Source organism: Ursus americanus, chromosome 7 (assembly GCF_024610735.1).
Source record: "Ursus americanus isolate L20-20 chromosome 7, mUrsAme1.1.p, whole genome shotgun sequence".
Taxonomy (NCBI): Eukaryota; Metazoa; Chordata; class Mammalia; order Carnivora; family Ursidae; genus Ursus; species Ursus americanus.
Window position 1 is genome coordinate 8904212 of NC_142133.1, and position 27583 is coordinate 8931794.

At 43.7% G+C, this 27583-nt stretch overlaps 1 long non-coding RNA gene across 1 annotated transcript in view; it reads right to left on the bottom strand.

Moving 5' to 3' along the window:
* Nucleotides 1-3653: 3653 nt before the first annotated feature.
* LOC148109623 (uncharacterized) overlaps nucleotides 3654-27583 on the bottom strand; it is a 49458-nt gene continuing 25528 nt past the window's right edge. The window contains exons 2-3 of the long non-coding RNA XR_015725118.1: nucleotides 14641-14690; nucleotides 3654-8199 (exon numbers count right to left, since the gene is read on the bottom strand). This is a non-coding gene — a long non-coding RNA (uncharacterized LOC148109623). The remainder of the gene's footprint in view (nucleotides 8200-14640; nucleotides 14691-27583) is intronic.

Consider the following 27583-nt stretch of genomic DNA (forward strand, 5'->3'; position numbering starts at 1 on the left):
TGCCCTTAGGCGCTATTCTGGGCCTTGACTGTGGCTGGAAGGCCCCCACCCGGGGAACCTTTAAGAACAGTAATGCCAACCCCCAAAGACTGCTCGGGTATTAAAAAAAAAACACCACCACCCCAGGTGACTCTAATATGAACTCTGGGCTGAATCCCGAGTGGCGTTCCCAGACTTGCCCAGTCCTTCCCTAGACCTAAAGGAACCTAGGGGATTTCTCCAGCGATTTCCACGAGGCAAGTTAGGAAATCCCGTCTGCGCTAAGCAATGCTAGCTGCTCAAGAATCTTTCAGTTAAGCGCCACCTTCATTCTAAAGTAAAACTGAAGGAAGAGAACGGGCTGTTATCACCAGTATGCAAATCACGAAGGCTTCTTCAATTTACTGCTAGATTTCCCCATTAGAAAGGTCCTGCCAAAACATTTGTTTTAAAGTGGAGCCCAACAATGGGCTTGAACTCAGGAACCTGAGATCAAAACTTGAGCTGACATCAAGAATTGGATGCCCAACTGACTGAGCCACTCAGGCGGCCCCAAAACATTTTTAACAGCAGCAAATACAATTTGCTAATGCCTGGACTCTTGGGAAACTGACTTGAATTAGCTTGAAAATATTCTCATTTTATTATTTGTTTTACTATGGTAAATAAACCTTATTGTGTTTGAGCCATTTTACATTGTGGGGTCTATTTGTAATAGCAATTAGCATATATATATGTTACATATATTAATATGTTATATTAATTAATATAACATTAATATATAACATATTCATTACATTACATTAATTATGTTAATGTTACATAAAATTACATAAAATTACATTAAATATGTTAATATATAACATATTAATTACATTATGTTAATAACATATATTAATGTTATATATAACATATATAACATATATTAATAAACATATTTAGAACACATTAATATATGTAACATATATTCTATATATAATGTTCTATATTAATATGTTATATTAATATATGTTATATATATTAATGTTATATATTAATATATGTTATATATATTAATATATGTTGTATATAGTGTGTTTTACTATTTTTTAAAGAAGTTCAAAATATTTGAACATATTACCATCACCAAAAGAACTAAATACTTTTCTTTCTGTAGGGTCATTTTCAAAACTGAGATGATAGCCAGAGTTTCCTACATGTTCCCTGAAAACAGTTCTCAGGTCCTGCATTAGTTTACTGGTAACAGTCACAAACTGGGTGGTTTAACACAACAGAAATGTGTTTTCTCACAGTCCTGAGGCTCAAAGTCCAAAATGAAAGTGTTGGTGGGCAGGGCTGTGCTGCCTCTAAAGACTTTAGGGGAGAATTCTCCCTCCTCTCCTAGGTTCTGGTGGTTGATGGCCGTCTCTGGCATCCTTTGGCTTCTAGCTGCACCTTTTCCATCTCTGCGTCTGCAGTCACATGGCCTTCTTCTCTGTGTGTCTGGGTGTCACACGGCCTTCTTACGGGGACACCAGTGAAAAAGGGACAGGCAAGGCTAGATAGGGAGAGACAGGCAAGGGGGCTACTGGATCAGGCTCACAGAAGTCCCAAAAATGTGGAGGTGTAAGGAAATCAGAGATGAGGGAACACTCCAGACCACCCTGCCCTAGGTGTCCGAGGGGGTAGTCTTATTTATGACAGTCTCCTGTGGTCAACAGAAAATAACCAGACCCTAAAAAGAAGTAAGCCATTAAAGATGTTAGCACTACTCCTTCATCAATGGTGCTGCCAGCAGAGAAGCCAAAAAGATGGAAGGTCCCTGCTTAGCCTTCAATAAAAGACCAACTGTACAAGCCCTCAGTGGCAACCCTGTCGGGACCCCTCTCACCCCTGAGAGCTTTTTTCCCCTGTACTCTTGTTTAATAAAACTCTTCATCGCTTTACTCACTCTCCTTTGTCGGTGAGATTTATTCTTTGACTCCAGGAGACAAGAACCTAGCTCTCCCCCATCACCAGTCATTGGATTGAGGGTCCACCCTAATCCGGTTGACCTCACCTTCACTGATCGTGTCGAGGAAAACAGACCTTTGTGCTTCGGGGCCAACATCTAACTCGGAGGCAGAGTCTGGGTTAAACAGGACCAATAGCTTTATTGCTTTTGCCGGGCAAGGAGGCTGCCGCAGGCTATGGCCTTCTCAAATCTGCAAGCCCCGCCCCCCGCGCCAAGGGTCTGGGAGGGGAGTTGTGGGAAATACAGGATCCAGCCAGTTTCAACAGGAATTGTGTCTCTGCCGCCTGCCTCCTCACTGTTAGTTGTTTTCAGGGTGCTATCTGGTTTCTGAAACAAAAGGCTGAGAAGGGAGGAGGGGATGTTTGTGGAAGAGATGCAAAAGGTTACTTGCTTCACTGAAGAGAGATTAGTGCAGCCATTTTTATTTGAATGCAACTTGATGCTTTTAAGCGGTTTCCATGACGCCTACAAAGACTCCATTTCCAAATAAGGTCACGGTCTGAGGTTCCAGTTGGACATGAATTTTGGGGAGACACTATTTAACCCAGTAGAGGCTGAGGAGAGGAAAACGTTTTCCTTGGCCCAAGATTCTTCTCTCTAGATTAATAATTAAATTTACATGAGACAGATTAACAGGAGAAAAAAAAAACCAAATTTTTATTACATGGGCACAGAGGTGCAATGATGAAATTGAAACCTAAAGAAATGACCAAGGCAGGAAGTTTTCATACTTTCTAGACAGACAATCTGTGAGGAACTGACAGGACAAAGAAAACAATTTTGGGAGCTTCCATGAGTAAGGAATTCTACAGAGAATTCCTGGGATAGTAAATTAGTAAGATGTAACAAGGGGTCTTTGTACGGCCTTCTCTGCTCTAAATTTCCCATCTCTGACAATAAGAGTGTCTCTTTACCTCCTAGTAAGGGAGGGTACTGCTCACAAGATTTGAGAGGGGCAGAGGAGGGTCTGAGTGTCCTTCTTACACAGGCTGCCTCTTTTTTTTTTTTTTTAAGATTTTATTTATTTATTCGACAGAGATAGAGACAGCCAGCGAGAGAGGGAACACAAGCAGGGGGAGTGGGAGAGGAAGAAGCAGGCTCATAGCGGAGGAGCCTGATGTGGGGCTCGATCCCAGAACGCTGGGATCACGCCCTGAGCCAAGGGCAGACGCTTAATGACTGAGCCACCCAGGCGCCCCCTACACAGGCTGCCTCTTAAGAAATTTTATTTTATGGGGCACCTGGGTGGTTCAGTTGGTTAAGCATCTGCGTTCGGCTCAGGCCATGACCTGAGTCCTGGGATCAAGTTCTGCGTCAGGCTCCCTACTCAGCTGGGAGTCGGCTTCTCCCTCTGCCTGCCGCTCCCCCTGCTTGTGCTCTCTCGCTCACTCTCTCTCTCAAATAGATAAATAAAATCTTTGTTAAAAATTTTATTTTAAGTAACCAATATGCCAAAGTGGCACATCTTTTTTTTTTTTTTTTTTTTTTTTTAAAGATTTTATTTATTTGACAGAGATAGAGACAGCCAGTGAGAGAGGGAACACAAGCAGGGGGAGTGGGAGAGGAAGAAGCAGGCTCCCAGCGGAGGAGCCCGATGTGGGACTCGATCCCGGAGCGCCGAGATCACGCCCTGAGCCGAAGGCAGACGCTTTAACGACTGCGCTACCCAGGCGCCCCCAAAGTGGCACATCTTGAGGGGCCTACCCGCGGCCTCCCAAAGGCCCTAAACTCTCCTGAGATTATGTCTTGGTACTTGTCCTTCACCCCCACCTCACCTCTGTCCTTAGACTCGACATCAGCATTTGGGGATTTAACAAATCCTGTTTTGAGCTCCTAATACACGCCAGTGTTGTAGGCACTGTTGAAAGGCAATGACCAAGAGATCAAGCCCTGCTCCCATAATGCTCAGGGGAGCTTGGCGACCTCTTGGTCAGCCCCACAGTAACTCTCTGGGCAGTCTAGAGCCCCCGCCCCCCGCCCCACTGGAGAATCACTTCATCCTTTATGATGACCGACTTTACCATAGAGTCCAAACTTCCCACTGAAACGGATTTAAATTCTTTCTAGATCACATTTCCCTCTCTCCAGATGGAGTGTACAGACAGTTTATCACTGCTCTGACGATGCTCTGAGACGGTAATGACAAGGGCCACTTAGGCATAAAGAACTATTTGCTCTATATGATGTGTCCTCCTCTTGCTATACGGTTTTGAATTCTTGGGTCTGTCTTTTGTACTTTTTCTATTTCTCTCATCCCTGTAGGGTTGTTGTTATTCTCCCACGAGAGTGAGCCTTGCAGTTGAAGTTCACACGCGTGGTGCAGTGAGGGGCTGTGTGGTTGCTGGAAACTGGATTCTGTGATGCTGGTTTAGAAACTTCTCAGAACACCTGCTGCTTCCTCACTGAGCTTCACGTAGCTGAGGTCGATAGACATTTGGCTTTCATATCTGAGCTAAACTCTTGCCGGATATTTGCTTCTGTTTTCATCCTCTTGTAGAAATTCTCATGCTTTGGGGGCACCTGGGTGGCTCAGTCAGTTAAGCATCTGACTTAGGCTCAGGTCATGATCTCAGGCTCCCTGCTTAGTGGGGAGTTGGCTTCTCCCTTTCCCTCTGTCTCTGTTCTGTCTCTCACTCTCAAATAAGTAAAATCTTCAAAAAAAATTTTTTTAAAGAAATTCTCATGCTTTTTCCCCACTGTTCTCTTTTCTGGGCATTATAGCAAGGGATTTCCCTTTCAAAGGTAGCGGGAAATGTATGCGTTTGCTCAGGCTGGTATTAGCAAAGTACCACAGATGAGGCTTAAACAACAGAAATTTGTTTCTCGCAGTTCGGGAGGCTAGAAAGCCACGATCAAGGTAGTCAGTAGGGTCGATTTCTTCTCAGACCTCTCTCTTTGACTTCCAGGCAGTCCTCTTCTCTCTGTATCTTCCTATGGTTTTCCATCTCTCTCTGTGTCCTAATCTCTTCTTATAAGGACACGAGTCATAGTGGATTAGGGCCCACCCTAATGACTTCATTTGAACTCAATTACTTCTTGAAAGACCCTTTACGAATAGAGTCACATTCTAACTGGGGGTTAGAACTCAATGCGTGAATTTGGGAGGGGTGACCCCAGCTCAGCCCGTAACAGAGTGAACTTAACTTTGGTAGGAGGCAAGGAAATGTTTCCTTGTCTCTCAAGTGGCTGCAAGAATCTCAGGAAACTCAGCACAAAAGGGAGACAATCAAATAGCTCAGACCACAGTTACACGGGGGAGAAGACTATGCATTTGGGGCACAGAAACGTTCAGTGAGCAGGTGAGTCAAGGAACGAGCTTTTCCTCACATCAATAATCAATGCTTCCCTGTCTCCTTTTAGCCATTCCGCTGAGTGTCTAGTGGTATTTCATTGCGCTCTTAATTTTCACTCCCCTGATGGCTAAAGGAAACTCAGCGCTTTTTCATATGTTACCGGGTCTGTGGTATTCTCTTTTGCAGAGTTCCTATTGAGTCTTTTGCCCATTTTTGTATTCAGCTGTTTGACTTTTTTTTTTTCTTTTTTAAAAGATTTTATTTATTAGAGAGAGAGACAGAGGGCACAAACCGGGGGTAGGGGCAGAGGGAGAGGGAGAAGCAGACTCCCCACCGAGCAGGGAGCCCAACTCAGGACTCGATCCCAGGACCCTGTGACCAGGACCTGAGCCGAAGAGAGACGCTTAGCCGACTGAGCCACCCAGGTGCCCCTGTTTGACTTTTTCTTATTGATTTGTAGGAGTTCTTGATGTATTCTATATATGAGTACTCTGTCAATGTGGGTATTGTGCCTATAGGCTCCCACTCTGTGATTACTTTATACTCTATTACTGTGACTGTGACTAAGTTCCTGATTTCTTGTGGTCACTTTTGTTGTACCAACACCTAAAGGATTTTATAAGACGTTTGTAACATGGTTGAAACCCAGCCAGTTCAGAGGGACTGGGACGACTCAGTCCTGAGTGTGAGTCCGGGCAACGCTGAGCACGTATACAGTTGCTTCCTTCTGCAGCTGCTTACCTTGACATCAGGGGAGATGAGGTCAAAGGGTCTGCCTATGTTAGAGGACTCATCCTTCCTGGCTCGTAACCTTTGCTCACTGCATATTGCAGTAGCTTCCGTGAGCTGAACCACAACCCCTAATTCCTCGGTTCCAGTTTCCCCTTTTGAGATCCAACTGGATCTCTTAGGCTTCTAAGGAAGACGCCCAGCTCTGGTGAGAACCGCTGCCATCTTCAAGCAGAGATGATATGCTGGGTCCTAGTCTTGTCTACTCCGCCACTTGAGTTCACCAGGCTCTCTCGGGTTTGGCTCTAGATTATAGTTGCCTGTAGAGTTGGTCACTGGTCCCCCAGCTGGCTCCAGGTACTGGCAGGTGAGAGCCTATTGCATTTCCCTGGACTAGAGCCATCAATATGTCCTATGTTGAGGCTGGGACTGCTTGTGACACTGAACACATGATGGTAGGACAGTAGTGTCTTTGGCCAAAATTTTTGAATTGTTCATCTTAGAAGGAATGTCAGTGTTTCAGAGATCTTTCCACGATATGGGTGAAGCACCTTTAGGATTTGATTTTTACTCATAGGTTACTGTTTAATATCACTAATGATACAACAAGGGTCCCCAGTCAGTTGATTTCATTGAAGCTGCTGGTCAATCATGAAGATAGAGCTCCCAGCTGCTCGCCGCCATTGGTGGGCTCAGCATGTCAGTGATGTGCACATCCCTGTCCGTTACTTGTCCTCTCAGATCTGAGCTTTTGTGATTTTTCTCCCTTTCCCTTCTTTTCTTCCAGAGACCAGCCTCTCTGAGGTATCCAGCATAATCCAGGGAAAGCACAGTTCAAAGCATCAACAGGCCTCCTGGCCACGGCCGTACCAGTCATGTCGGCCACAGCAGGCAGCAAGAACTCTAGTTCATACGTGCCAAACCAAGGACATCTCAGACATAACAGGCCCTTTAGCTTCTCCTATGAATATGGAGTTGGCTTTTACAGAAAGCAAGTTACACCTTTATTATTCAGCCTGTAACTTGGGGAAACCTCTTATCTTTGTCTCTAAAGGTCAGTGGGGTTATAAACATAAGTGCATCTTTTGGAAAAGTGATTTGGTAATATGCAGTAAGAGCCTGAAACACATTAATAGCCTACATCTAAAGAACTCCCCTCTGAAAGTCCATCTTAAAGAAATCAGAATCAGGAGACCCTTTACGGACAAGATGTCCAGTAGCATTTATTTCATCACTAACCCTAAATGTCTAACGATAAGGGAATAGCTAGGAAATGTACAGCATCGCTACCAGCCGGAATGCTTTGTGGTCGTTATAAATGTTGTTTACCAACCAGTTAAAATTATATGGAAAATCCACACATGGAATACTACTCAGCCATTAAAAACAAATGCATCTACTGATACACGTAAAAACTTGGATGGATCTCAAGGGAATTACACTAGGTGGAGAAATCCTATCTCAAAAGGTCACATGATTATGATTCCATTTATATAACATGCTCGAAATTACAAAATTCAAAAAAATAGCTAAAAAATAGATGAATGGTTTCCAGGGATTGGGGGTGGGGGGGGCGGAGGGGCAGAGCGGTGGATGGGACTCTAACGGAGCCGCTCCGTGTGGTGATTGGGAAGGTCGCTACAGGTGTACACGTGCGATAATATTACACAGAACCATACACACAAGTTGCAACTGCTTGTTTCCTAACTGTGATGGTATTGGATCATCACGCAAGATGTTACCCCTAAGAGAAACTGGGTGAAGAGTACATGGGAACTCTCCCGATGTGGTTTTTTTTTGCAATTTCCTGTGAATCAACAATTATATCCTTTTTTTTTTCTTTTTTTTAAGTAGGCTCCACACCCAATGTGGGGCTTGAACTCATGACCCTGAGATCAAGAGTCACATTCTCCACTGACTGAGCCAGCCAGGCACCCTTTTTTTCTTTTTCTTCTCCTTTTTTAAAGTAAGCTTGCAATGATTTCAAAATAAAGTTAAAAAATATATAGCAACATTTCTATGGTATAATGCTAAACACCAAAAGGAAACAAAGGTGATATATATGTGTACATATACACACACACACACGTATATACGTATTTAAAGTTGTAAACAGCGGTCGTCTTTGGTTGGATACCTGTTTTCTTTTTTACATTCATGTGATTTCCAAATCACCATGCGTTATTTTTGATGGAAGAAATCTTACTGAAAGACAGAAAACATCACTTGTAAGTGTATGATTGGGATTTGTTCTTTTTTACTCAAACACCTGCCTCTGTGTTCTTCCTGGAGCCTCTCCCATTTCCCAAGCTGAAAGGAATGCCAGATGGCCCCTTCCCCTTCCCTCCATTCCAGGTTTGCTGACGGCAGCTTCAATCCGCTTGCCACGTGGAACACCACGAAACCCAAGGCAAAACAGTCTAAGTCTCCCCGTGGTGCGGTCTAATTGTTCTGGCGGTTAGCTTTTCTTATCCTTTCCACGTGGTTCTTTCAGAAAAAAACGGAGAGAGGCAAAAAAGAAAGAGGCAGCTTCAGTGGGAACATTGGATTTTCTGCCCATCAGCTGAATAGTCCCCTCCTGTCAATACACTAGCATCAGAAAGCTCTTTCCATTTTTTTGATTCTCCCTCAAAGCTCTCCCATATTCTGCTGGTGGTCCTCAATCCCTAAATCCTTTGGGGTTCCTTCTCAATTCAGGCCACTCAAACCACTTGACCAACAATGTCAGAGTAGTAGGAAGCCAGGTAGGTAGCCTCAAGCCTTGAGTCAAGTTCACAGGGCCAGCTGCTGGGGAGCAGCTCTGTGGACACCTGCCACGTCCATCTGCCAGCCCGCTTGCCCTAGCTGGGGCTGCAGTGTGAGTGAGACCCGGCCCCGGCCCTTGAGGAGCCTTTAGGCTAAATGAGGAGAAGGTTAGTCTTTCCTGTGCTTTGAACCTTTGGGCAGGTTGTTGACCCCTCTGAACCTCAGTTTCCTCTTCTGGGTAACAAAGAAAATCCACAGGGAAGGAAGCTGTTCTCTGGGGCTCCCCCTGCGTCCTCTTACCTATCTTGAGAACAAAGGGGAAAAAATGCAGTGTATTTACTTTTTTAATAAAAGATTTTATTTATTTATTGAGAGAAAGAGAAAGAGAAATAGAGAGCACCCACCCAAGCAGGAGGAGGGGCAGAGGGAGAGAATCTCAAGGAGACTCCACACTGAGCACGGAGCCCAACGTGGGGCTCGATCTCACCTCTCTGAGGCCCTCATGAAGCCAGCTGAAATCAGGAGTCAGACGCTTAACCGACTGAGCCACCCAGGTGCCCCATGTTGGGTTTATTTTTAAAGAATTAATCTTCGTTTGTGGATTTTTAAGCATGAAACTGGCTTCACTATTCACCTTCTCCAGCAGAACTTTCATTTTAGCCTTTCGATGACCTCAACACATCTGCCATGACATTGATTTCAAGCATTTCTAAATCCTTCCAATGAAAAAGACCAAACCTATGAACACCCGTTCTGTTCCTTCAGCAATGAATGACCCTGCTGAAGAGAACTGGCAGTACCGTTCATTCGTGGCAATCACAGAATTGAGAAAGCTACACATTGTAAATTGCGAGTGAAAACTCCGAAGGGGAAACGAATGAAAACTGAGTGGTTATTGCTCTCATTTCGCTGTGGCAGGCTTTGCCTTTGCATATAATTGTTCAGGAGCTCACTGTGCATGTCCCAAGGTAACCGAGTACGAGCTACAGGGTGGGTCCTTTGGCATTTGGAGGGTGATAGTGAGACAGGATTTTCATGAGGTATCTCAGTTTACTGGGAAAGGAACATAAAGGAAACAGGCTTGTGTCCAGGGTAGCATGGAGTCACAGTTCTAAACACTGGACCTGAAGCCAGCTGGCTGGGTCACCAGCCTCGTGAAGTGAGATCGGAGTCTGTTTCTTCATATGTAAGTGACAGGTCTAACAGTACCAACTTTCAGAGGATTCTTGCAAATAAGATAATGACCACAGCGGCTTGGCACAGTGCCCGGCACACAAAACCCTGGCTCCTGTGATATTTAAAATCATGCCCATCCAGAGGCAAACCATAAAAGACTCTTAACTATAGGGAACAAACTGAGGGTTGCGAGAGGGGCGGTGGGGGGTGGGGTAGCTGGGTGATGGGCATTAAGGAGGGCACGTGATGGAACGAGCACTGGGTGTTACATGCAACTGATGCGTCACTAAATTCTACCCCCAAACTGAAAAATACACTATGTATTAACTAAATTGAATTTAAATAAAATTTTAGAAAGAATTATGTACATAAAGGTCTTGGGGTTCATGGACTGCCCAGTGTTCCCATCTACCAAATGCTGCCTCACTGCCCACGGGCGTCCGGATCTCCCTATCACAGACAAGCAGGTCTCAGAATTAGTGGACTCAGGAAGTCTTTATTCTCTTATAAATGATCAAGGACCCCGAAAAGCTTTTGTTTATATGGGTCGTAACTCTCAAAAGTTACCATATTCAAAATTAAGACTGATAAAATGTTAAAATATTTATTCACTTCAAAATAACAATGAAAATAACAGAACACATGTCATGAGAAGAGAGGGTAGCATCGTGTATCTTTAATGTCTGGCTCAATGGAAGGGAGCTCAACTTTCATATCTGTTTCTATATTTAATCTGTTGGAATATGTTTTGGTTAATGTATATGAAGAGAGTCCAGCCTCAGATATTTAGTTGAAAAGGGAGTAGTTTACAGCCTTTTTACACAAATCTGGCTATTCTTCAATACAACACCAAAACTCAACACGTTATACTTTCTTAAAGGCTCTTTATAAAACAGGTCAATATCTGAAACCATATCAATGAATTTTCGTAGTCATTTACCTTAAAACCTATCAGTCCAGCTTGCACACCGTGGACATGTTTTACCGTGGATGGGTTTTGGATGATCATACATTAGTCATTTGGAAAATACCGTTCACTGTGATACGCAGATCTTTCAAAGGTTGATACATTTCATTGTACAACATAAAAAAAAAATCACATTAATACCGGCTCTGATCTCATCAGAAACGTATTTTAAGTACTGGGGAGCTGTGAAGCTCACAGTGGCAGATACAAGTTTTCCAAAATTCTCATTTTCACACGAACGCTCGAATTTTACCGTTGGCAACAAATACCACCCGTAGTTTTTCTTGACATGACAGATTCGCTTCATTCATTTTCGGGAAAATGCCTGACTCTGAGTAGCCATCATTTGTCTGCTAATTATGCTTGCAAGTAAAAATGGTGTTCCATGAAAAATATAATGGTTAATTCAGTTCATAATTCCAGCAAAGTGCTGAAGCGTTTGTCTTAGAAACGTCTATGGACGTAGCAGAAGTGCCTTCTGTGTACCTCCTATCTTGTCAGAGAGAATCTTAAAAAAGGAATGTGCTTTAGGGATGAGATTTAATACAATTACTAATGTTTACTGCTTCATCAAGGCCTTTTTTTTTAAGATTTCATTTATTTACTTGAGAGCGAGGACACAAGCGGGGTGAGGGGCAGAGGGAGAAGCAGGCTCCCCGCTGAGCAGGGAGCCCCATGTGGGATTCGATTCCGGACTCTGGGATCATGACCTGAGCCGAAGACAGACGCTTGACCGACTAAGCCACCCAAGCGCCCCATCGAGGCCATTCTTAAGTGAAACTGGCTTTTATTCATTCCTCTGTTTACTATGAGTATGGACGTAGCAGTGAAGACTAAAGTTGCTAGAACAACTTAGTGCCACAGGCTTGATTGGTGCCAAAGGCCCAGTAACTTTACCCAGCATTGCTACTGCACTGTCAGTGCCAAGGTTACTGGGGTAAAAAAGGAAAATAGTGTCTTGCTTTTACTATGAAAATAATTGTGACCTTGCTGACCTCCTGAAAAGCTCTCAGGTACTCCCCAAGCTTCCAGGGACCACACCTGGAGAATTGCCTCAGACCCAGGGATCGGCAACCTTTTTCTGTAAAGAGCCAGACAGTAAATACTTGGGGACTGTGAATTGTATAATCCCTGTCACAACTACTCAACTCTGCTGTTAGAGTGCAGAAGCAGCCATGGATAGTATGTACACAAAGGAGAGTGGCTGTGTCCCAATAAAACTTTATTTACAAAAACAGGCAGGGGCGCCTGGGTGGCTCAGTCGTTAAGCGTCTGCCTTTGGCTGGGGTCATGATCCCAGGGTCCTGGGATTGAGCCCCACATTGGGCTCCCTGCTCCGTGGGAAGTCTGCTTCTCCCTCTCCCACTCCACCTGCTTGTGTTCCCTCTCTTGCTGTATCTCTCTTTGTCAAATAAATAAAATCTTAAAAAAAAAAAAAAAGGCAGATTTGCCCCAAGTGGTAATTTACTGACCCCTGCTTTAGACAATCCAAACTGTTGATAGGCTTTTATTATTATTATTATTATTATTTTTTTTTTTAAAGATTTTTTAAAAAAATTTATTTGAGAGAGAGAGAAAGCACAAGCAGTGGGAAGGGCAGAAGGAAAAGTCAGAGGGGAGCCTGATGCAGGGCTTGACCCCAGGACTCTGGGATCTTGGCCTGAGCTGAAGGCAGATGCTTAACCAACTGAGCCACCCAGGTGTCCCTGTTGATGGGCTTTTGAACCACAAAATGACAGCCTATTAATATCACATCACCCAATCAAGTCAGAACAGAATGAAATTTACCCCATCATTTCTGTCTCACACAACCTCTTCCCCACACCCTCCTAACAAGATATACTCTACTCAGTGCTAGGCTCTGTGCCTGTCAGAGTTGCTTCGCTCAAGGTCCCAACAGGAAACAGATGTCATGTTCAAATTACATAACTTTAGGGGAGTTTGCGTGGGGTGAGGGGAGTCACAGGGATAGTGCAATCACCCAGGGCTGGTGGCCGTGGGGTAGTTACATCTCCAGGCCCAAAGAAACAAATGGAAGGAAGGACTGTCAGAAGCCAGAAGGAAAGAGTCATATAGGATTGCGGCCTTCATATGTGCTAAGGAAAGAAATGCCCCAAATACCCTACTCTTCTGCACACTCAGATTCCCCCGCTGGAGCAAAGCCGACTGGCAGCCAGGACGCTACTGCCAGCCTCCTGCAGTAGAGGGCGGGCGTAGAAATGTGGACAGTGGCTCTAGGGGAGGCAGATGAAACAGGTGGCATAACCATGTTCTGTAATTGCCTGTATCCACAAGCAGCCTGCCCAGTGGGCAGTCAGGTGCACGCCCTTCTTCACCACTGGATACACAGCTCTCAGCAGGTGCCTGGCCCACTGCAGCATTCAATAAAGGTTTGCTGACCAAGAATGCCTGAGAGTCCCGGTGTTGTGACCAGGAGGCTCCATAGAGCCATAACCCCTCACTCCCTCACTCACCTGTAATTTGACCATTTGAACCTGCCAACCCAGGCTAGACCACCAGCTCCCAAACGTCCAGCAGCTGACATGCTGCTGCTGCTGAGCCGCAGAGGACCAGGTCCCCATCCCAAATCTAGCACAGGCTGTCCAAATAAAGAGCTCAGTGCCTGCAGAGCGGTGATCTGAGCTATTCCTGAATGCAAGCACAGAATCCTTCCTCAAGCACAGGATCACGGCAGGACTTAAGACTGGCAGTGCTTTCAGAGTTTTACCAGCAGAGGTCGCCCGTCTCACAAGAAAGCCCATAGAGAACACCACTAAATACACCAGACCCAAGGAGAGCCATTCCGGTTGAAGTGGGGGCTCCTAGGGCCCCACTCACTTTGCCTCCCCTGGACTAACCCTCCAGGTGGCCTGGGCGTGCCTCTGTCATCCCACAGGCTCTAGGGAAACAACTTGGAACCCACTGCCTTTTGCAAAAAAACCCTGGAGGGCCTGATGTTGCAAAGGAACCTAGGAAAGCCCTCACACGTTTTTTCAAGTCCATAAACATAACATTTAAAAATAGCACTCAAAACAACGCCAGAACTTCTCCGTCACCTAGATACTACTTGTTTCCATTTGTCACTGTTTCCTTCCTAGAACATTTTCTGGATACCTTATATCTTCCAACATTCCTTACGTTTTCTTTTTTTTTTTTTTTTTTTTTTTAAAGATTTTATTTATTTATTTGACAGAGACAGCCAGCGAGAGAGGGAACACAAGCAGGGGGAGTGGGAGAGGAAGAAGCAGGCTCATAGCGGAGGAGCCTGATGTGGGGCTCGATCCCGGAACGCCGGGATCACGCCCTGAGCCGAAGGCAGACGCCCCAACGACTGCGCTATCCAGGCGCCCCATTCCTTACGTTTTCTAAAACATTAAAAATGGTTTATTTTTACCATTGTTTTACGATTTTTAAAAACATTACTGAGGTTTCAACACCTTCTTTCAAATTTGTTAAAACATTAGTCAATTTTTATTTTACCAAATCAAGAGTTGCGACATGGAATAACTCTAACGGACTCATCACCGAGAAACAGCGGTGTCCTGGCTTGCTCCTCCCCGGGTGGTGTTCTTCAAGGAGACAACCACTTTCGACACTTTCCCCTGCTTCTTCTGGTCTTTAGCAACCTCATGTCTTACTTAGATAACACATTTATACTGACCTTTCTTGACTCATTACTTTTGGTAATAAGAGGCCCTGGGAGGAGCAGGTGGCCCGCACGCGTGTGATGGGAGAGACACTCGGAAACTTGCACCTACCTGGACACATGTGCCTCTTTCCTCTGCTGACGTTAATCTGTATCCTTTTCCTGTAATAAACCATAACTGTGAGTACGACTGCTTTTTTGAGTTCTAGGAGCACTTCTAGCAAATCACTGGACCTGAGAGGGGTGCATTGCAACACTGCTTTTAAGTAAAATGTAATAAAGATAGAATACTCAACTTTAATAAACAATTAACATATATCCACCCACTACCTATAGAAACAATCTCAAAGATGATCCCTTTAGATAAATCTGATTAAGAGCCTCAATTTTAAGACATGAGGAAGCAGGTTTTCAGTATTTTAGGCTTATAGCTCATTTATGACCTTGCCAAACAGCCCAGTGGCTTCTTGGTACAATTAAAACTCTAACTCCTTTCTCTAGTTTACAAAGATCAACTCTTTGACTTTTCGTGGCGATGCCTGTCCCCCTCCATCCATGCTCTGTTCATCATGGCCGTTCTTCTGTCCTGTAGACAGGCCAACTCAGTGCAACCTCAGGGCCTTTGCACTTGCTCTTTTCTCCATCCGAAGAGCTGGCTCCTTCCTATTTTCTCATCTTCAGTTTCTCCCAGAGATTTCTCTGATCCTGAGGGACATAGCCGCCCACCAGTCTCCATACCATCAGCCTCCTTCAATCTCTGCACCATACTCATCATTGCCTGGTAGTGTTCTTGATATTTATTGATGTTATTTATTGATTTGTGTCTTTTTTCTCCCAAGAGAATATATGTTCCATGAGAACAGGGATCTTAAGGTGTGTTAGTTACTCTCCTAAGACGTAGAAGAGTATCTGGCACAAAATATGTGCTCAATAAATATTTGCTTAGCAAATGAAGGAATGAACGAATCATTGGTCATTATAGCACGTTAGGAGTAAAACATCTCATTCATTTTAGGATGGTGATTCTCAATCTTAGTTTTGCATTTAGAATCACCTGAGTAGCTTTTTAAAAAGGCTACACCCAAGACCACTTAGGTCAGAATCTCTGGGTGTTGGGGCTGAGATAGCAATATTTTCTTTTTAAAGCTCCTGAGTGTTTCCAAGGGAGTCTGAAGGCTGGTCTCAAAGACTGTGTATGTCATCACCACTAAATGGCATTAGAAACTGGTCAGATGTCACCAACCGAAGCCTTAAAGCCCACGTCCTTAGCTAACCATGAGACCAGTATTTCACTATCTTTCTATTTTTATTTTTTTCAGAGGCAATTCTTTTTTTAAAAAATTTATTTATTTGAGAAAGTGAGAGCATAAGTGGAGGGGCAGAGGCAGAGGGAGAAGCAGGCTCCCTCCTGAGCAGGGAGCCCGATGCAGGGCTCCATCCCAGGACCCTGGGATCATGATCTGAGCCAAAGGCAGCCTCTTAACTGAGACACCCAGGCACCCTGCAATTCTTTTTTTTTAATTACCCCTTTTTTTGGAGAGGGAGAAAGGAGGGAGGGGCAGAGGGAGAGAATCTTTTTTTAAAATTTAAATTCAATTAATTAACATATAATGTATTATTAGTTTCAGAGGTAGAGGCCAGTGATTCATCAGTCTTATATAATACCCAGTGCTCATTACATCACGTACCCTCCTTAATGTCCAGCACCCAGTTACTCCATCCTCCTACCTCCTCCCTTCCAGCAACCCTCAGTTTGTTTCCTATGATTAAGAGTCTCTTATGGTTTGTTTCCCTGATTTCATCTTGTTTTATTTTTTCCTCTCTTCCCCTATGATCCTGTTTTGTTTCTTAAATTCTATATATCATTGAGATCATATGATAATTGTCTTTCTCTGATTGACTTATTTCACTTAGCATAATACCCTCTAGTTCTGCCCACGTTGTTGCAAATGGCAAGATTTCATTTTTTGATGGCTGAGTAGTATTCCATTGTGTATATATACCACATCTTCTTTATCCATTCCTCTGTCAATGGACATCTGGGCTCTTTCTAGTTTGGCTATTGTGGACATTGCTGCTATAAACATTGGGGTGCAGGTGCCCCTTCGGATCACTACATTTGTATCTTTACGGTGAATTCCTAGTAGTGCAATTGCTGGGTCATAGGATAGCTCTATTTTCAATTTTTTGAGGAACCTCCATACTGTTCTCCAGAGTGGCTGCACCAGCTTGCAGTCCCACCAACAGTGTAAGACGGTTTCCCCTTTCTCTGCATCCTTGCCAACATCTGGTATTTCCTGACCTGTTAATTTTAGCCATTCTGATCAGTGTGAGGTGGTATCTCATTGTGGTTTTGATTTGTATTTCCCTGCTGCCCCATGATGTTGAGCATTTTTTCATGCATCTGTTGGCTGTTTGGATATCTTCTTGGGAGAAATGTCTGTTCACGTCTTCTGCCCATTTCTTGATTGGATTATTTGTTCTTTGGGTGTTGAGTTTGATAAGCTCTTTATACAGTTTGATAAGCTCTTTATACATACTAGCCCTTTATCTATATGTCATTTTCAAATTCTTCTCCCATTCTGTCAGTTGTCTTTTTGGTTTTGTCAATCTTTCCTTTGCTGTACGAAAGCTTTTTATCTTGATGAAGTCCCAATAGTTCATTTTTGCCTTTGTTTCCCTTGCCTTTGGAGACGTGTCTAGCAAGAAGTTGCCATGGCTGAGGTCACAGAGGTTGCTGCCTGTGTTCTCCTCTAGGATTTTGATGGATTCCTGTCTCCCATTTAGGTCTTTCATCCATTTTGAGTCTATTTTTGTATAAGGTGTGAGGAAATGGTCCCGTTTCATTCTTCTGCATGTGGCTGTCCAATTTCCCAACACCATTTGTTGAAGAGACTGTCTTTTTCCCATTGGATATTCTTTCCTGCTTTGCCAAAGATTAGTGGACTATTTTTTATTTTTTCAACGATTTTTAAAATTTATTTATTTGAGAGAGAGAGAGCATACACGTGTGCACACAAGTGGGGGCGGGGGAAGAAGGGGGGAGCAAAGGGAGAGGGAGAGGCAGACTCCCCACTGAGCAGGGAGTCCAACACGGGGTTGGATCACAGGAACCTGGGGTCACGACCTGAGCTGCCCAGGTGCCCCTCATTACCTTTTATTTTAAAATTGAGCAAAACCAGAAGATCAACTGTAATTAAAAGTTATATAATTACTTCCAATATAGACACCAACCCAAATCTGACGAAAGAAATATAAATCTACAGTATGTGAAATTATTTTTCTGAATTTTAGTTATCTCCAATCGTTTTCCCTTAAAGAATAAAACACGTTAGGCACACAGTACATTAGCATAATAAGGACTATCTGCCTGTCACCCTGGCTAAGAAATAAAAAAATACAAATATAGCTGTAGTCCCCTGGGTCCCTGGGTACATTTCTCGTCTCCCTACCCCACGCTTCCTATTTGGAAAAGCCTAAATCTATGAATATGCTCATACGTCCTTAAGATCTCTCTAGAGACACCATAGTTGTATCAAAGAAACGTAAGCCTATGTCTGGGTTTTGGAAGAATCTCTCTCTTCTTTTTACTAACCTGACTTGGTTTGAAATATTTTTTTTAAATAACAGTTTTATGGAAATATAATGCAAATACTGTACAATTCACCCATTTTAGGCGCACAACTCAATGGTTTTAAGTATGGAAACCATCTCTTTTAGGGTCTACTTTCTAAGATGGGTTCTGGATTCTTCAGAAATGTTCTCTGATCCCCTCTTAATGCGTCTTGTGTGAGGCTCCCACCTGCTTCCCTGGCTTTCCTTTGGAGCCACCAATATTCTCTCTCCTATACATATTTTCCCCATCCCAGATGGGCAAAGGAAAAGGCCTGATAGGACACCCACTGAAATGAGGGGTGCTGGGGAGAACTTAGCAGGTGCATTCGATGAGCTGCTGTGATGCTGGAAAGTTTCACAGGTGACATGTCTTCTCCAGGCTGAGAACCTATGAGTGAGAGGTGGTCAGTAAATTACATTTCCCTAACCATACAGTAGATTTTCATTTCTTGCTACTTTGCTACTAGAATGGAGAAAAATAAATCTTAGGAAATGTGCATAACATAAAAACAATTTTTTTTTAAGATTTTATTTATTTGACAGAGAGAGAGCCAGCAAGGGAGGGAACACAAGCAGGGGGAGTGGGAGAGGAAGAAGCAGGCTCCCAGCAGAGCAGGGAGCCCAATGTGGGGCTCAATCCCAGGACCCTGAGATCACGCCCTGAGCTGAAGGCAGATGCTTAACAACTGAGCCACCCAGGCGCCCCATAACATAAAAACTATTAAAGATGAATTTATATTTACCTTGTAACTAGGAAAATACTACCTCTTGATTGATTTCTCCTTTTCTGCCTTCCTGTGGGTGTAGCCTGGGGTGGAAGCTTTGTTTCTTGGAGCAGGGCTGTAGATGGGGACGCAAATGAGCAGAAGTGTAGAGAGGGGAGGTGGGGTGGTGGGGGTGGGGGTGTGTGCAAAGAGTATGCAGAAGGGGAGAGGAAGGCTGAAGAGAAGGGTGGGAGAGGCACCAGAGGCAGGGCTGGACAAGAAGCGATATGTGAGCATCTTAGGAAGGCAGGCGAGATAGGGTATGGCAGATTTTTAAAAATATTTTCTGGTGTGGTGTCAGTGGAACCTTTCCTTCTCTTCTCCCTGAAACTTTATCCACATTATTAGGGGGATGCTTTTCAGTGGGTTTGGGTTTTTTAAGAAGATACAGCTGCATAACCTTGGCCTCGGGGTGTGGGGTGACAGCAGAGACAGCCTGGGAAGGCCAGTCAGATTTCAGTTACAATATTACTTTTCACCCCCAAACTCATGCTCCTGGTTCACCTGTGCAGTGACAGGGAAGGGCCAGGGCGCTGAGCAGACACGTTGAAAAGATGGCTCAGCTTCAGGCAAGGCACATAATCATCTTCAACGAACGAGGGGCTATCTGGGAAATATGTATAAGAGAAGACAGAAGCTTCTGGAAGGCCCATCTTCTCACCCCATAGCTGTCCTCAGACACAGACAAAGTACCTGGTACATGTGTGTTCTCAAGACTCCTTTTTCTCTCCTTTGTCACAACGTGGAACACAGTTGGTACCCATCACCGCCCCTTTGAAACTCCGTCCTCTGTTAGCTTTGGGACCAGCAGTCACACAAGCAAGGAAGTACCGATGGCGAGTACTTCCCGAGCGTCTGCTCGCACCCAGCATAGTGCTCAGACTTGATATGCGTCACCCTGTTTAATCCCCACAACCACTCAAGCAGATGCAAAGTGAAATGTTTCTCCCTTTCAGCTGAGGAGGCTGAGCTGTGGAAAGCTCTCAAAAAGAAAGCTCCAGTTGCTCAGAGGGGGAGCCAGGGGAGAAACAGCACGGCCTCTAACTTCAGGCCAGAGCGCTGGGCGTCAGGAATGGCTGAGAGGGATGGGGGTGCTCAGAGAGAAACAGAAATGCAAGCAGACGCATGGCAAGAGGATGGCTGCCATCCTGGAGGGCCCTCGTGCAGCGGGGCCTGACGGCACTACCTCCATTGACTATAATCCTGGTCACCGAGGAGGAAGCAGGTCCTGCTGCGGGGGGAAGTGACCTGGATGGGGTCACAGAGTGGCAGAGCCAGGGTTTGGCTCCTGTTATCCCCCTGCATCCCAAACAAGCTTTGCCTCCCGTCTGGGTGCGGACAGGCAGCCCAGCCGTGGGCCCCCCACCCCCTCCACAGCCACCTTTGTTGGGTGGGCCCTGCGCTGGCTCAGGGCGCCGGGCAGGCTGACCCACCTCGGACGGGGGGAGCCAGGCCTGCTCTCCAGCCAGGAGACCCTCCCAAGAAGCTCACATCCCAGGCACACACAGCACCTTTTCTAACCCTTTTTATTAATCTATTCCTCACTTTCCGTCTCAGCGCCACATGCTCGGTAGCTCTTATTCTCTTCCGCAACACCACTTGATGTTGAAAAGGCTTTAAATACACTTTAATGAAGCATAATAACATCCTATGCACTCACCGAGGAGTTATTGATTTTTGTGTGTAAAATATTAACGCGTCTTTCAGGCTATTTATGTCCTTCGACTACAGAGCTCACAATGTCTCCTGATGCACCGACCACACTAAGACTGAGTTTTATTTCTGGGAAAACATCAAGTATTTATCACTAGCAGTACCTCTTTTTTCCTTGCCTCTATTTTTGTTATATGACCAGACACTAAATAATAATGGCTATGGGTTGGCCATCTTAATGCCCTTGTTGTTTCTGCAGGATTCTGCCTGGTCTGTGGCTATACAGAGCCATGTTCTCCCAGTAGTAGCCCACTGACCTGCCTTTCAGTTGAGCAATTTAAATTCATTGACTCAATTGTTCCTGTCAAATACTGTCTGTGAGGAGATAAAAATGTAAAAAATTTTTGGCATGTGATCTTCCAAATGTTCCCCTGGTTTTTTGTTTTTTGTTTTTTTGTAGAAATACACATGATTGATGGTGATATAGGTGCAGGGTCAGAATACCTGTTCTGGTCCCAAACTGAGGGCTGGGCTCTGAGGCAAGATGGAGCCTCACCACCAGCAGGTGGTCCAGGAGCAGAGGCCACAGTGCTTGCTCTCAGGGGTTTCTTCATATGCTGTCAATCAGTCAGTCAACATGGATACCTATTCTGAAGCCATATAGGCCAGCTGGGCAGTGTTTCCCAAGTGTGTGGTATATATAGTACCATACTATATGTCATCAAACCTTTTCCTCCTAAGCATACAGAAAGATCACATTGTATCTTGAGAGATGAGACTATCATGGCCAAGGCAGTGTGGGGAACACCTAGATCCAGCCCATAGAAAACTACTAACCAAGCTCCTCCATTCTCTCCCTTCCCTGGCTGTTTTGGAGGCCATGTGTTCCAGATGGTGTGGCTATTGGAGGGAGGAGGTCCCTGGGGCTCATATTGCACCCTGACATGAATGTTAACACTTTCATTGTGTTAGGTTGCTATTTCCCTGAGATAGCCAATTCTTTCCAGACTGTCCAAACGTGTGCTCGTTCAAAAACTTATTAAGTTCCTTGTTTGTAATCATTTCTTGCTCAAATAATTTGAAAAACCTTGGTTTAGACTTGTTTATTGCAGAACTTTTTTATTCTAACATGGGTTGTGAATCTTCTACAGAGCTTTGACACACCCTTATTTGACCATGGGGTCTTTTTTTTGCATGTGTCTCATGGGAAGAACATTCTAGAAATTCCACTTGGGGAAGGGGGCTATGGGTGGGGCAGTCAGTTGAGTGTCTGGCTCTGGGTTTCATCTCAGGTCATGATCTCAGGGTCTTGAGATGGAGCCCTGCGTCAGGCTCTGTGCTCAGCATAGAGCCTGCTGAAGTTTCTGTCTCCCTCTCTCTCTGACCCTTCTTGCTCTCTCTCTTTTTCTCTCTCTCTCTAAAATAAATATCTAAGCCTTTTTTAAAACCCACTTGGGGGAAATACTGCATTACAGGATTGAAAATGGTAATAATCTTTTAAAACTTCAAACAGGAAGAGGTGGTACCACTTTGTCCCATGATGTGTCTTTGGAGGTTTTTGAGACATTGTTCAGGTGTTTGGACACTGCCATCATTACCATCTTTGAGGAGAAAGACAAAGGCTATATTTACAGCAATACACATTTCATAAAATATTTTCTAAAGTCTTCAAGGCCCTAGCCTGGAGTAGATCAAGAGAATGCCAATCAGCTGGTTGCCTGGGTCAGGAATGTCTATGAGGCACTAAATCATCATTAGAAACAAAAACAATGAAAGAAAAAATAGACAAACTGAACTTCATAAAAATTAAAAACTTTTGTGCTTCGAAGAATACTATCAAGAAAGTGAAAAGAGAACATATTTGCAAATTATATATGTTAAGGGACTAGTATCCAGTATACATAAAGAATAGTTACAGCTCAGCAATAAAAAGACAAATGACCTAACTAAGAAATGAGAACTGTCTTTCTACAAAAAGATACAGAAAAGTCAATAAGCACAGGAAAAGATGTTCATATCTTCAGTCGTTAGGGAGATTGAAACCACAGTGAGATTCCATTTCATACCCACTAGGATGGCTATACTAAAAAAGATGGACAATAACAAGTGTCTACAAGGATGTGGAGAAATTGGAACCCTCAAACAGTGCTATTGGGAACGTAAAACAGTGGTGCAGCTGTTTTGGAAAACAGTTTGGCAGTTACTCAAAAAGCTAAACATAGAATTACCATATGACTCAGCAATTCTACTCCTAGGTACATACCCCAGAGAAATGAAAACATGTCATGCAAAAACTTGTATGGAAATGTTCATACGAGTATTATTCATAATAGCTAAAAAGTGGAAATAACCCAAATGTCCATCAACTGATGAATGGATAAAGAAAATATGGTACATTCATACAATGGGATATTCTTTGGCAATAAAAAGAAAAGATACTGATACATGTTACAACAGGAATGAAACTTGAAATGTTATGCTAAGCAAAAGGAGCCAAATACACACAAAAAAGGCCATATATTATATGATTCCATTTTAATGAAATGTCCAGAATAGGCAAATCTATAGAGACAGATAATAGGTTCATGGTTGCTAGGAGCCAGGGAGAGAGGGGAATGGGGTGCTAAAAAGAAGTCCAAAATTGAGTCATTTGCCCCCTATCACAGAAAACCAAGATTTAATTACAGTTTCAACCTCCCCCATAAACGTAGTCTTAACCAGTCAGTCAGGAATTTTCTGGTCAGTACCAATGAGGTAATCTGTCATGTGGGCCCTCCCCATTCTCCCCACCAGGGAAGATGAGGTAATCTGCATGATAAGACCCCATGTTCTTCCCCCTAGGTAAAGTGACCTCACCTGAAATAATTTTTTTTTTTTTGCTAATAACTTCTTGCCCCACCCTCCTTCCTATAAAAACACTCCATTTTGTGCAACTCCTCAGAGCTCCTTTCAGTTTGCTAGATGGGTTGCCTCCCAATTCCTGAGTCATTTAGTAAAGCCAGTTAGATCCTCAGATTTACTCAGTTCAGTTTTTGTTCTTTAACAGGAGAATGGAGAATGGCTGCTATTGGGATACAGGCATCTTTTAAAAGTGATAAAAATTATGAAATTAGATGGTAATGGTGGTTGAACAACCTTGTGAATATACTAAAAACCACTCAATCATACACTTGAAAAGGGTGAATTTTATGGTTCATTAATTATAGCTCAATAATAATTTAAAAATCATTAGAATAAGTGGGAAGTAGGGTGCCCATTAACTCCACACGGGACTCTTCCCGTAACTAGCAAAATGTAAAATGCCCTGAAGAGGGGGAGGAAAAAAACCCCAAATCAATCAGCACGCCGTTCTTTAATAGCGCCAACACATCCCTGTGCACAGGAGACCCAGCCCTGACCTTGAGACTAACCACCTGACAAGATAATGCCAGACAAAATAATGCCTCAATTAGTGCTGATAACTGGAGATGAGTGATTATGAGTGATTTATTTTATTATCTAAATTATCTTTAATATTTTTGCCATGAAATTGCCAGATTCAGAAAATATAACAACACAAACAACTGGAGGACAAGAACTATGGAAAAGTAGGGAAGTGTTTGCCACACACAAGCCAGAAGACAGAGAAGGTTAACACAAGCAGAGCAGAACTGTGTGAGTGTGAATGACTTACACTCTGCCATAACGAATAACAGAAAAATGGGGACGTGGAAGACAATTCTTTAACAATTCCAAATAGAGCTACCCTATGATCCAGCCATTGCACTACTGGGTATTTACCCCAAAGATACAGATGTAGTGAAGAGAAGGGCCATATGCACCCCAATGTTCATAGCAGCATTGTCCACGATAGCTAAATCGTGGAAGGAGCCGAGATGCCCTTCAACAGATGACTGGATTAAGAAGATGTGGTCCATATATACAATGGAATATTACTCAGCTATCAGAAAGAACGATCACCCACCATTTGCAGTAACATGGACGGGACTGGAGGAGATTATGCTAAGTGAAATAAGTCAAGCAGAGAAAGACAATTATCATATGGTTTCACTCATTTATGGAACATAAGAAATTGTAGGAAGATTGGTAGGAGAAGGAAGGGAAGAACAAAGGGGGGGTAAACAGAAGGGGGAATGAACCATGAGAGACTGTGGACTCTGGGAAACAAACGAGGGCTTCAGAGGGGAAGGGGGTGGGGGATTGGGATAGGCCGGTGACGGGTATTAAGGAGGGCACATATTGCACGGAGCACTGGGTGTTATACGCAAAAGCACTGGGTGTTATACGCAAACAATGAATCATGGAACACTACATCAAAAACTAAGGATGTACTGTATGGTGACAAACATAACATAATAAAAAATTATTATTAAAAAATAAATAAATAAATAAAATAAAAATTCCAATGCTGTTGGTGCAGAACTTGACCTGAACCCTCTCTGCTTGGAAAACAGCTCTGGCTAAGAAGGTCCCCCACCCTTCTGTGTTCTGGGAAACAGCTAACCTTTCCTGGGGAATAAGAATTCCTGGCCCCTTCAAGGCCCTTTTAGCAGGACTAAGAATCAAATTAACATGAGACAGATGAACAGAGGATTTAACTCAATTTCGTATGTACAGGAAATCCACACAGACGTGGAAATTCCAAAGACAGTCAGGAAGGCAAAATGAGGTCTAGATGTCATCCTGAACTAAAAAGAAGGGCGTAGGGGTCTGAGACTTCAAAGGGAAGGAGTGTAATTCATAGTAAGATGAAACAGAGTAAATGTTTGGTAAACACATGTCTGTTGGGCCTCTCAGAGAAAACAGGACACAGAGGACTTTATTTACTTATTTTTAAAATTTAAGTAGGCTCCACACCCAGCGTGGAGCCCAATGTGGGGCTTGAACTCAAGACCCTGAGATCAAGACTCAGACACTTAACCGACCAAGCCACCTAGGCATCCCCAGAGGGCTTTGATCAAAGTGGTCTTGCTAGGTTTCTCTTCCCTTTCTACCACACGGAGTTCATAGTATGATGGAGTGATTTATGGTGATACAGCTCCCTTCCTGGAGCAGATCCTCTATCTAAATTCTTTTTAGGCAATTAAGGGGGAGGTAAAGAACTTTTCCTGAATTTGCTGGGTTTCAATCATTTTTTAACTCAAAATAGTTTTCATGCCAAAGTGGCCCATCTTGGGGCGGCCTGCCCTTGGCCCCTACACCGTTATCACAAAGAACTATCTTTCTACATTTGACTTAGGTAAGACCTGCTGTCCATTCTTTCCTTGATGCATAGGCCTAGTGGGTGATTCCTTGGTCTCCCTGCCTCCATAAAACCCGGGCCTCTTTCCTATACGTGGAGGCATTCCTCGCCAACGAATGTTCTTCCTGTTGCTAGAGCCTAAATAAAATCATCTCCTTAGTTTTCTGGCGCATTTTTTGTCTTTTACAGGCATATAATAAATCCTTTATGATGAACATAAAGAAAGAGGTATACAGTTTTTATTAGTAGACAATCTGTTCTTTCTGCCCCCACTAAGAAAATGTTGAAGAAATGTTTAAAGAATGTCAGTTTGAAGGGATGCCAAATTATTCACCAGCCGCGGGTACCCAGAGCTAGAGTTTGTCTTGACCAGCCAGCTCAGATAACAAAGACTGTGGAGCAGACTTACTTGGGGAAAAAAAAAAAAAAAAAAAAGTTCACCCCCTTGTGGTGACCAATCAAGGGAGTTTTTGTTTTTTAAAGCCATTTTTACATTTCTAGAGTAACCATCTACGTTCTAGGGCCTCTGGCTAGTTTTTCTCTAATCCCAGACCTCTCTAAATGCCATATCTAGCTTTTCCTAGCTTTTTTGGATAATAAGGTAAAAAATGCACGTGTAGAATGAATTTTATGCCAGATGATCAGTTTTCATCTTACTATACATCTCATTTTTAACTTCTTTTCCTACCTTGACCACCATAGGTTGCTCTGCTTAGAGCCATTCTAAATTATGGATGACAAATAAAACGGAAATACTCTGAGATGATCACAATTCAGTAGCACCTGGAAATTTCTCACAGGGGTGTTGGGGAACAGGCTCACTCCGGTCTGTTAGTGAGACACATCGCGGAACTGTCCTGACCTTGTCACCAATCTCCTCCGTTCCTGATTCTTCCCAAGGATCTGCTGGGGAGCCTCAGAGCTGGACACACACCATCTGCATGCCCTGGACTTGGCTTGACTTTCCCCACGCTAAACCACAGGGGTCTCAGGTAACAAAAGTGCTGCACTATTGAATATTCATGCTAATTTCTTCTATTACCTGTCAAAAGGGGATCTGATTTTGTCCAGTGCAAGATCTTGCTAGCCTGGGGCAAAATATTTTTGGAGGTTGATTAATCAAAGCTGTTCCATCTAGAAAAATCAGGGCTCAGAAAAAAAAAGGTGATTCATCTTGCAAACTGCCTGGGGTACCTCTTCTTCTCGGGTACAGGACACAACTTCAGGCTAGGCCAGTAACACCTGTTGTAATGATCAGTGTGGAAAGAAAACGGATTGCCACAGTCCTTGGGTCTGTAGCTTCTGTGTTGCTGGTGTGTGGGGATAGGAAAGCCAAACCCCCTATCATCTGGTTTCTGTGTGCCTGCTGTGGCGTGTTCTGTTGTCAGGCAGCAGACGGAAAAGCAGTCCTCACCCAGTGCATCATCCACAGGTACTAAGAACAAGAGGTTGTGTGCCATAGCAGAACCATACTGAGCTGGGAGACCCAGCTCTCGTCCTGCGCTGTCACTTTTGGGCTGTGAGACTTTGGGCAAGTCATTTCTGTTTTTTGGGCCTGTTTCCCTTCATCTATAAAATGAAGGGACCCGATCCAAATGATCAAATGGTCCTCTTCGAAATCTAGTTTTTGCTCATCAATTACTTTGGAAGTAATATAAAAAGTTTAATTGACTTAAGAGGGTCCTTCCTTCCTTCCTTCCTTCCTTCCTTCCTTCCTTCCTTCCTTCCTTTTCTTAAGATTTTTTTTAAAGTAATCTCTTCACCCAACATGGGGGCTCAAA